At 41.0% G+C, this 12,167-nt stretch overlaps 1 protein-coding gene across 1 annotated transcript in view; it reads left to right on the top strand.

Annotated features, from left to right (window-relative positions):
• sh3bp5b (SH3-domain binding protein 5b (BTK-associated)) overlaps positions 1-12,167 on the top strand; it is a 36,250-nt gene that overhangs the window by 19,495 nt on the left and 4,588 nt on the right. The window lies entirely within an intron of this gene.

The following is a 12,167-nucleotide window of genomic DNA, read 5'->3' as shown; positions in this document are numbered from 1 at the left end:
TTCTTGACTTGATTGGTATGTGTTTTCAGACTCCTGTATCTTTTTCCCGACGGAAGAAGTTGGAAGAGAGAATGTCCAGGGTGCGTGGGATCCTTGATTATGCAGAGGTTCTGTCTTTTGAATGGGATGATGTACTGAGGCCCCCTTCTGCTCTCCTACCTGGTGGAAAAGATCCTGTGATGCTCTTTAAACATCCTGGGCAACATTTATCCCTCGGCTAACATCACTGAATCAGATTATCAGGTTATTTAACTCGTTGATGTTTGTGGGACTTTGCTGTGCTATATATAATTCGCTATATAGCCGCAGTAAATATAGTTTGAAAGTACTTCTCTGGCTGAAGCTTGTGAAAAGTGCCGTAGAGATTGGAATATTTTACATCCGTGAGAAGACAAATGGGACCTCAGTTTAACATTTTGTCTGAAAGATAGCAGGGGCGATTCTCCCAAAAAAATTCTAAGTGTCGAATTTGCATGAAAATTGCAGTAAATCGCGTTGGTTTTTTCAGCGGGATTTTAAAAGTGAATCTCCCACACTCTGTGCACTGCTGAGTGCAACAGCGTAAATCACTCTTAAAAAGCTGTGGATGGGACCTCTCCCTGCTGGCAGCATAGCGCTGAGCGGGCCACTGCGCATACCCCAATCTGTCTTGGTGGAGATCAGAGCATGTGTAGTGGTCCCTCACTGCTGGCCTCCTGACAGGCTGGCCAGTCCCGATCGCTGGCCTCCCTCCCTCCTCCACCGATCCTGACTGCAGAGTGTCAGCGGGACCCCCCACCTCCACTGATCGCCCCATCAGCACCGCCCTCCCCCCCCCCCCCCCTTGCAGTGGGATGGGAGAATCGCCCCTGCCATCTCTGACAATGCAGCACTCTCAAAATGAGCATTCTTTTTAAACACCGATGCTGAACTTCTGATAACGATTTTCAAAGTTTATCCTAATTGTCATTTTGGAGGTTCGAGTTTTAATTTCAGTGTGAAAAAAGGGAGAAAATTTTAAAGTAAATAGAAAATACTGAGAAAATCATATATTTTAAAGATCTGTTTTTATGTTGGATGTTGCTAAAAAACAAAGCAGAGGATTTACAAAAAAAGGAAAATATAACTGATGCCACATAACTACTTTGAGTTCATGGACAGCACTTTATGGGGTTCACCGACCGATCCAATTAATCCCTCGATCCCTATATTTAGCAGAGGTTTTGAGTACTTGGCTAATCCCGGGCGGCACGGTGGCACAGTGGTTAGCACTGCTGCCTCACGGTGCCGGGGACCCAGGTTCAATTCCGGCCTTGGGTGACTGTGTGGAGTTTGCATGCTCTCCCCGTGTCTGCTTGGTTTCCTCTGGGTGCTCCGGTTTCCTCCCACAGGTGTTAGGTGGATTGGCCATGCTAAATTGACCCTAGTGTCAGGGGGATTAGCACGGTAAATGTGTGGGGTTATGGGAATAGGGCCTGGGTGGGATTGTGGTCGGTGCAAACTTGATGGGCCAAATGGCCTCCTTCTGCACTGTAGAGATTCTATGAATCCCAACTTTCACCTATCGCTGTGGTGAAGGACAATAAAAACAGCTGGGGATATGCATAGGAAAAGAGTGATAAATAAAGCCTTAGTGTGAGACACGGGTCAGTTACCACCCTGATAGCCTTCTGAATATTTAAACACTAAGTGCATTACTGATCTTGATCGTAAAACAAATGCAACAGTTTGTATTTATGTAGAGTCTTTAACATGGAGAATCATTCCATTGAGATTAATCGAGTGGGCACTGTGCCACAGGAGATATTATGAGGAGTGACTAATTGGATACAATAATGTGTTTTTAATCTTAATGTTAAAACAAAGAGGATTACTTGTGACTTCATTCATGTGACTGTAGATAAATGCGGAGTATTGTGACTTGCTTTGAATTAGCTTCTGTAGTACCAGCTTTATCAACACAGCTTCACAGATCATCTTTATCCATGCTTTCACTTCTCATTTGTCTATATAAAATGGCATCCGTCATCATTCCTTGTAAATGCCCATTTAAAGGTCTTATAGAAGGTAATTTGATGTGTAATGTGCTGTATTGTATGAAGCTACTCATAGGGAAACAGTGTATTGAGTAATCTTGAATATCTTGGTAATAAATTCATCTTTGCCTTAAACATAGAGCAATGGCTTGTTAGTGGTTGCACACTCCCCTGTCAATCAGAAGCTGTGCTCTGGACCTGAGTGCCTAATCTATGCTGACAATCCCAATGCGGTACTTAAGGGAGTGCTGCACTGTCAGAGGTGTTATCATTCAGAAGGGACGTTAAATCTAGGCCAGATCTGCTCTTTCGGATGAATGTCAAGAGATCTTGGCACCATCCAAGGAAGATCAGGGCTTCCCAGCATTGCGGACAATATTTATCCCCCAATTTGAAGAAAAATAGACTAGTTGAACAGTGCTGACATAAGCAGAAAAGTTTGTAGATTGCGCAGAAAATATTTTGGGACGTGTTAATCAAAATTAGCAGCAAGACATTTTTATTTTCCACTTCAGAATTTTTCGACTGGCCTCTAAAGACAAGATGGCCAATGTTGATCCACTGGTTCTACCTGTATTCCCTGCAGAATGTAGACCAGAGTGCCATATTCATCACTGAATATTTCAATTGGTCAGCATAAGGGCTAAAGTTTGATCCCAGTACAATGCAATGTCTTATAGGTGAGTGAGAGCGGGGAAATTCACTAAAAGCAAGAGAAGAAAATTATTTCAACACCGTTTTAGATTAAATCATTCAGTTAGAATAGAATGATCATATTTGATTTATATAGTTGAACTCGATTATTAAGTACTTTTTGTCTCCTTTTACTCTTGCTTTGTGAGTTCTGTCTCTTGTATTCATGGTTTGAGGGAAAAAGCCATTAATTTTGCATATTATCAAAAAGATTTTCCTATTAAATATACTGTTATTGTTAATTAGGTGGTCTCTCCCAAAGTAGATCTCTGGTAAATTCTAGTCATTTTAATTGGAAGGTTAGTGCACAATTTATTTGTTGAGAGCGTCTCTCGAATAACTAATAAATGTAATGAAATAAGCTCCTGCGATTTTCTTTCAAAGCCCAATGAGCAGGTTGCAATTGGCAAAGAGAGCAAAAGACCATAAGTAAAAGGAATAGCAGTAGGCTGTTTGGCCCCTCGAGCCTGCTCTGCCATTCGGTAGGATCATGGCTATTCTGATATTCCTCGCGTCCACTTTCTCGCCCTTTTGCCATACCCTTGATTCCTTTACTGATCAAAAATCTAAGATGGCCTTAAATATACACAAGGACTCTGCCCCACAGCTCTCTTAGGGCGGCATGGTCGCACAGTGGTTAGCACTGCTGCCTCAGAGTGCCAGGGACCCGGATTCGATTCCCGGCTTGGATCACTGTCTGTGTGGCGTTTGCACGTTTTCTCTGTATCTGCATGGGTTTTCTCCGGGTGCTCCGGTTTCCTCCCACAGTCCAAAGATGTATGGGTTAGGTTGATTGGCCATGCTAAATTGACCCTAGTTTCAGGGGGATTAGCAGGGTAAATATGTGGGGCTACTGGGATAGGGTGGGATTGTTGCTATTGCAGGCTCGATAGGTTGAATGGCCTCCTTCTGTACTGTAGGGATTCTAGATCCTATTCTATGATCTGTGGCAAGGAGTTCTGAAGACTCACCCTCTGAGAGAAGAAATTCTTCCTCTTCTCAGTCTTAAATTGACGTTCATTTAATCTGAGACTATGCCCTCTAGTTCTAGATTCTCCCATGAGGGCAAACATCCTCTCAGCATTCACCCTGTCAAACTCCTTAAGAATCTTATATGGTTTAATGAGGTCACTTCTCATTTTTCTCAATTCCATTGAGTAGGGTCCCAATCTGTTTTACCTTTCCTCATGAGACAATCCCTCCATACAGGGGATCATCCTAATGAACCTTCTCTGAACTGCCTCCAATGAAATAAATTATTTCCTTTAAATAAAGGGACCAAAAGTGCTTGCAGTATTCCAGATGTGGTCTTACCAGTTCCTTGTACAGTTGCAGCAAGACTTCCCTACTCTTATACTCCAACCCCTTGTTATAAGGGCCAACATTCCATTAGCCTTCCTGATTACCTGCTACATCTTATGCTAGCTTTCTGTGTTTTGTGCACAAGGATTCCAAGTCCTTTTGTGTTGCAACTTTCTGCAGTTTTTCTCCATTTAAATAATACTCTTCTTTTGTTATCCCTTCAAAAGTGAACAACTTCACATTTTCCCACATTGTACCTCCAATTGCCAACTCGTTGCCCTCTTACTTAACCTATCAATATCTCTTTGTAAACTGTTTTTACCCCTCTTGTACCTTGCTTTTCCACCTATTTCGGTGTTATCTGCAAATTTGGCTACAGTTCATTCTCTCTCTTCCTCCACGTCATTAATATATACTGTAAACAGTTGCAGTCCTAGCACTGATCCCTGTGGAACACCAGTGGTTACAGGTTCCCAACCTGAAAAAGAGCCCCTTATCCCCACTCGCTGTTTCTTGTCCATTAGCCAATTCTCTATCCATGCCAATATACTACTTCCAACACCATGGACTCTTATCTTGTGCCTTAATCTTTTGTAAGGTACCTTGTTGAATGCCTTCTGGAAGTCCAAATAGAACACATCTACTGGTCCCCCTCTATCCACTCTGGTTGAGACTTCCTCAAAAAACTAATATATTAATCAGACACTATTTCCCTTTTATGAGGCCGTGCTGCCTCTGCTTGATTCGATTATGATTTTCCAAATGTGCTGCTATTACTTCCTTAATAATTGATTCAACATTTTTCCAACAATAGATGTTAGGCTAATCAACCTATGGTTACCTGCATTTTGCCTCCTTCCCTTTTTGAATAGGGGTATCACATTGCCGGTTTTTCAATCCTCCAGTACTTCTCCAGAATCCAAGGATTTTTGGAAAATTACAGCCAATGCATCCACTATTTCTGTAGTTTTTTTTAGGATCCTGGGATACAAGCCATCAGGGCCTGTGGACTTATCTGACTTTAGCCCCTTGATTTGTTTAATACTATTTCTCCAGTGATGGCGATGGCACCTAAATCCTTCCAATATTCTTTAGTATTAATTGGATGTTTGAAGTATCTTTTGCTGTAAATACTGATGCAGAAATATCTGTTTAACTCCTCTGCCATTTTCTTGTTCCCCATAACTGTCACCCCAGATTCATTTTCTAAGGGGTCTGTGTTCACTTTGACCTCTCTCTTCCTTTTTTATATATTTAAAGAAGATCTTATTGTCAGTTTTTATACTCCTTGCTAGTTTGCCCTTTTAGTGTATTTTCTCTCTCTTCATTATCTTTTTAGTCCTCCTTTACTGGATTCTGAATTTAACCTGATCAGAAGAAATGGCGAGACGGCCTGCTTTAAATAAACAATAAGTTTTGCAGCATTTGAGAACTCGGGGAATGTTTGTCCGATTTCTGCATTTTGTGCAAAATATGTCACGGAAACTTCCTTAAAACTTGAGCCGTTTAGCTGCTTTCAGTCTGAAAATGTCATATATCGCGGCAACATATTTTTTTCATGTAGCCAAATTTATCCTGGATTATGTGAGGAAGATTGGCTCCATGAATCAGGCCTGCTTTATAATATGAGGCTTGGTGCCTCGAGAAAGCTGTTTGCAAATTACCTCACCATCATGTGATGATAACCACTCCCCGTTGAGTGGAATATATCCGAGCTGCGTTTGCTGCCAGCGCATTGCAGGCACAGTTGTGCTGTTTTACTCCATACTGTCATTGCGACCAATTCAATTCCTTGATACTGATGGGCCTAAGATTTTTAGTTGTAATGGGAAATAAGTGAATGTCATGTATTTTTAAATTAAAGAAATAATGGTCATCCATCTCATCATTTTCTGAATGTTAAAGCATCAACGTACCTTCATATGAAACAATTCAACAACACTGACAAATCAATTTGAAAGCCTTCAGACATTGGCGATCCAATCTTCAGATCCAGCATATAATATTGAGTTGGCTGAACTCTGGTTTATCTGGAAGGTTTGCACATAACCAGATGGTAAAAAACCTAATATGACAGATTTTTAAAGGCAGAATCTAAAATTCAGGTTTCTAAAGCTTTGACTAGAATTATAATATTTGGATTCAAATTGTTTAGTTTGAAGACCTCTACAGAAGTTATTTTAAAGACAAGTTTTGCTGGCAGTGTGTCTCCTGCCCATTAGTTTTCTGCTCCTGTGCGGACGGGTATTGGCAGCCACCTTGCGTTGGCAGGAGACAGTGTGATATTTCCTCATGAAGGCATATTAATTGAATTATTTCTGTTCTCAATACTCCACCCCTGCTCTTTCACAGGTCAATGAATCATTGAAAATAAAACTTTTCACTTCTCAAGGATATAGGCTTATACTTTAATCTCTTCAAAGTCATGTGTAGAAGGTGTTGTGAGCTAAAGTCGCCTGAGCTCCAGCTTTTGGAGTTTGAGCAACAGCTGGTGTCACTGCAGTGCGTCTGTGTGGCTTTAAACAATGTGGATGGCATTCAACAAGAGTGTTCAGGCAGAGAGGCAATGACTGATCACCAGACTGATGAGGAAGGCACTGTGTCACCATTGTTAACAGTTGTTAGCACTGCTGCCTCACAGTGCCAGGGACCCGGGTTCAATTCCGGCCTTGGGTCACTGTCTGTGTGGAGTTTGCACATTCTCCCCTTGTCTGCGTGGGGTTCCTCTGGGTGCTCCGGTTTCCTCCCACTATCCAAAGATGTGCAGGTTAGGTGGATTGGCCATGCTAAATTGCCCCTTAGTGTCAGGGAATTAGCAGGGTAAATAGGTGGGGTTACACAGAGTTAGGACTCATCGGGAAGCTTGCTCGTGCTGCTGGGGAGGATCTAAACTAGTTTTACAAAGGGATGAGAACCTTGGGAGAGAAGCAAAACTGGAACTAGAAGGCAAAACAATTAGCAAATGAATGTGGAAAGCAAGGGAAGCAAAGACTAGAAAATAATCAACAGAAGAGTTCAGCAACGCTTAGTGGGGTATATTTCAAAGCATGGAGTTGTTACTGAAACATCTTGAGGAACGGTAGAAATGGCAGCTCAGCATTCTTACTTTTCTGGTGTGATAGACAGGAGAGAAATAAAGAGGGACGCATTGCAATATTAGTTAAAGAGGGATGTTGATGAGAGAGATCATCAAACGTGTCCATATGGGTTGAATTGAAGAACAAAAAATGGGGCAGCCATACTGCTGGGAATATGCTTTGATATCCGCTCCCCCACCCCCCCCCCCCCACCCCCCGCTCTCCCCACCAAATCAGACATGCGGAGATAGAAGAGAAAATATGTATTTAAGATGCTGAGATAAACAGCAGAGCAGTAATATATTTTAACACTCCAACAATTAGCTGGGATAAGATCAGCATAACCCTAAAGAGGATGGCAAAATTTTAAAATGCATTCAAGATGTTTTCTTTTTAGCCAGCACATAGCAAGCCTGGAACCAACAAGACAGCAGGTTACATCAGACATGGTAATGTGTAATGTGACAGGATTAATTCATGTTCTCAGATTAAATGTAGCAGCAACCACAATACTATTGAATTTACATCCAGCTTGAAAGGGAGAAGAGTGGGTCTAAGACTAATATTTTAAACATAAATAAGGGCAACTATATGGGCATGAAAGCTGAGCTTTGGGATAATGGGCTGGGGGTTAGATTAATAGAGAAACAGTGGTGGACATTTAAGGGGATATTTCAGAATAATACTTCTGTTATAAAGAAAAATTCTAAAGGAAGGACCTAACATCTGTGGTTAACTAGAGAAGTTAGAGAAAGTATCAAACTTAAAGAAAAACATATTACTGCACAAAGGTGAGTGGCAGGTCAGATGATTGGTCAGAATATAAAGAATGGCAGGGAATGACTAAAAGGTTATTCAGGAGAAATAAATTAGAGTATGAAAGGAAGATAACTAGAAATGTAAAAACAAAGAGCAAGAGTTTCTACAGGTGTTTAAAAAGGAAAAGAGTAAGTCAAGTGAGTGTTGGTCCTCTGGAGAGTGAGAATGGGGAGTTAATAGTAGATGACAAGGAAATGGTGGATGAAGTGAACAAAAATTTTCCTTCTGTGTTCACAGAAGATGCACAAAAAAATCCAGTAAGAGCTGTAAATCAGGAGGTGGAAGGGAGAGAGGAACTTGTAATTATCAAGGAGGAGCTATTGAGTAAACTGATGGAGATGTGGGCTGACAAGTCTCCTAAGTTCTGATAGACTTCATCCTAGGCACTTAAAAGAGATGGCTAATAGGGTAATAGATGCTAATTTTCCAAAATTCTCTACATTCTGGAAAGGTTCCATCAGATTGGAAAGTAGCAAATATAATCCCTCTATTCAAGAAGGGAGCGAGGCAGAAAACGGGCCAGTTCGGTTGACGTCCGTCATGGGGAAGTACTGGAATCAGTCATTAAGGAAGTTGCAGCTGAGCACTTGGAAAAATTCAAGGTAATCAGGAAGGGTCAGCATGGTTTTGTGAGAGGGAAATCATGCTTAACCAATTTATTAGAGTTCTTTGGAGGCGTAACATGTGCTGTGAATAAAGGGGAACCTACAGTCATACTGCACTTGCATTTCCAAAAGGCATTTAATAAGGTGTCAGCCACATCAATGTTACTGCCGAAAATAAATGTTTATAGTGTTACAGGTAATATATTAGCTTGGATAGGACATTGGCTGACTGGCAGGAAACATAGAGTATGCATAAATGTTTGTCTGATTGGCAGGATGTGATGAATGGAGTTCCTCGGGTCTGTGATGGAGTCTCAACTTTTTTACAATTTACATCAATGACTAAGATCGGGGGAGTGAAGGCATGGTAGCTAAATTTGCGGACGGCACCAAAAGACATAGGAGCAGAATTAGGCCACTTGGCCCTCAAGTCTGCTCTGCCATTCAATCGTGGCTGATATTTTTCTCATCCCAAATCTCCTGCCTTTTCCCCATAACCCCTGATCCCCTAATTAATCAAGAACCTATCTATCTCTGTCTTAAAGACACTCAATGACCTGCTTCCACAGCCTTCTGTGGCAAAGAGTTCCACAGATTCACCACTCTCTGGCTGAAGAAATTCCTCCTCATCTCTGTTTTAATGGATCGTCCCTTTAGCCTGAGGTTGTGCCTTCCGGTTCTAGTTTTTCCTACTAGTGGAAACATCCTCTCCACGTCCACTCTATCCACGCCTCGCAGTATCCTGTAAGTTTCAATAAGATCCCTCCTCATCCTTCTAAACTCCAAGGAGTACCGACCCAGAGACACACAGATAGGTAGGAAAATATAGGTTGAGTGACTGGGCAGAAATCTGGCAGATGGAGTATAATTTGGGAAAATGTGAAGCTGTTTATTTTGGCAGGAAGAATAAAAAAAGCAGAGTATTGCTTAAATGAAGAATGACTGCAGAATTCCACAAGGCAGAGAGATCTATGTCCTTTAGTGCATGAGTCACAAACAAGTTAATTTGTAGATTCAGCACATAGTTGAGAAGACTAATGGAATGCTATCCTTTATTATTAGAGGAACATAAAATAAGGGTGCTATGCCTCAGTTATACAGGGCATTGGTGAGCCCACATCTCAAATACTATGTGCAGTTTTGGTCTCTTTTATTTAAGGAAGGTTGTAAATGCATTGGAGGTTGTTCAGTGGAGCTTCCTGGAATGAGTAAGTTGTCTTGTAGGTTGGGCTTCTAAACTCCACTGGAGTTTAGAAGAGTGAGGGGTGAATTGATTGAAGTGTGTAAGATCCTGAATGGTCTTGACAAAGTGTGGGGCCGAATGGCCTGCTTCCGCTCCTATTTTGTATGTTCGCAAATCCAACGAGGGAGATTTCTGGATTTTGTTTCAGGGAATGAAACTGGGCAGGCGGGGAAAGTAGGGGAAAAGTAATTCGGTTAGATTTAGCATAGTTATTAGAAAGAAAAGTAGACCAGAAATAAAAGTTCTCAGTTGGGGAAAGGTTTATTTTACTAAGTTGAGATGTGATTTGGCAAAAATAGACAGGAACGAACAATTTGCAGGTAATCTAGTATCTGAGCCATGGGAGCTGTCCAAGCAGAAAATATATTCCCAAAAGGATGAAAATTCAAATCCTGAGACCCTAAATGTCTGGCAGCATACGAAGTGGGATAACGCAAAATCAGAATGCTTATATTAGATAGCAAGTGCTAAATACTACAAAAAGCCTGGAGGAGTATAAAAAGTGTAGGGGTAAAATAAAATAGTAAATTAGGAAAGCGAAGACAGGGCATGAAAAATGTTGCTAAGTAAAATGAAGGCAAATCCAAAAATATTTTGTAAATAAGAAGATAACTAAAGAAAGAGCAGAACTTGTTAGAGACCAAAAAGATAACCTCAAGGTGGAGATGGATAACGTTGGCATGTTATTAATGAATACTCCACGATTGTCTTCATAAGAGTTTGACAAGGCAGGCATGCCGAATATCGGATAGAATAAACATAGTGAGAGAGGAAATACTAAGAGGTTTAACATCTTTGAAAGTGGACAAATAGCATTGTCCGATTAAAATCTTCAAGGTTGTTAAGAGATGCAAGGGAGGAAATAGCAAAGGCACTAACCATCATTTTCTAATACCGTCTGGTTACAATACTGCTAATGTTGTACCATTGTTTAAAAAGTGAAAAAGAGATCAGGTTGCTACAGGCCTGTCAGTCTAAGCTCCGATGTGGGCAAATTGCTGGAGAAGATTTTGAGTGTCAGTATAAATGATCAGTTAGTAAGGCACAGATTTGTCAAGGACAATCAGCATGGTTCGTTTGACTAACTTGATTGAATTTTTTTGAGGAGATAGCAAGGTCGATAAGGGCACTATATTTGATGTGATATGCACAGAATATTGTCATGGTTCCACATAGCAAACTGCTCAGCAAAATAAAAGTGCAAGGAAAAGTGGCAAGTTGGATCCAAAATTGGCTCAGTGGCAGGAATTAAAGGATTGTGGTCGAGAAATGATTTTGTGACTAAACTACTGTTTTCAGTGGGGTTCCACGGGGTGGTATTACGTCCCTTGTTTTTTTTTTGCAGTATATATCAATCATTTAGACTATAGATGTAGTGAGTAGAGGTCAGAAGTTTGCAGATGATACAACAAATTGTTGTGTGATTGATAATGAGGAAGAAAGCTGCAGACTAGACAAAGATATCAATAAATTGGTGAAGTGAGCAGAAAAGTGGCAAATGAAATTCAATCCAGAGAAATGAGGGGGAGGCCAGACAAGGCAATGTGCAATAAATGGCAGGAACTGAGAGGTACAGAGAAATCTGGATGTACTTGCCTACGTAATGTCTGAGGGTAGCAGCACTGATAGATACGGCGATTAGGAAGGCTACTTTAGTTTATTAACCGAGGTAGAGACTTTAAAAGGAAGGAGGTTATGCTAAAACAATATTAAACACTAGTAAGGCTGCGGCTAGAGTACTGTGTACAGTTCTGATCATCATATTACAGGAAGTATGTCATCACACTGGAGAAGATATTGGGATATACGAAGGTGTTGCCGGGAGTGAAATTGAGCTATGAAGAAAGCATGGTAAGGTTGGGGTTGATTCCTCTGGAACCTGAGGGATGATTTAATTCAGGTGTATAACATTTTGTGGGGCCCAGACACTGGATTGGAAGTTCTATTTCCTTTAGCAGCGAGGTCAATAACCAGGGGGCACAGTTTTATTGTAATTGGTAGAAGGATTAGTGGGGAGTTGAGGAGAAATCTTTTCACCCAGATGGTGCTGTGCCTCTGGAATTTGCTGCTGGAAGGGCAGCAGGGGCAAAAGCCCTCATTGTATTGAAAGAAAATGGATATGCAGTGACGGCGCAGTAACCTACAGAGCTACCAAGTGTGCTTTAGGCTAGATAGATATTTGTCAGTCATCACAGATTTAATGGATTAAATGAGCTCCCACTGTTGTAAATTTTGATGATTCTGGTTTGTTGCTGCACAACAGCACTATCTCAATGGATTTGCATGTTAAATAGTTCAAATGGCATTTGAGAATACCTAATGAAATCATTAGATTGTTTAGTGGCAACATACTATAATCAGAAGCAGTGACGCAGATATCAAACCCACTGAAGGTTTTTATGCATAATCTCCG

This window comes from Mustelus asterias, chromosome 2, assembly GCF_964213995.1.
Source record: "Mustelus asterias chromosome 2, sMusAst1.hap1.1, whole genome shotgun sequence".
NCBI lineage: Eukaryota > Metazoa > Chordata > Chondrichthyes > Carcharhiniformes > Triakidae > Mustelus > Mustelus asterias.
This window is presented reverse-complemented; position numbering and strand designations above follow the sequence as displayed.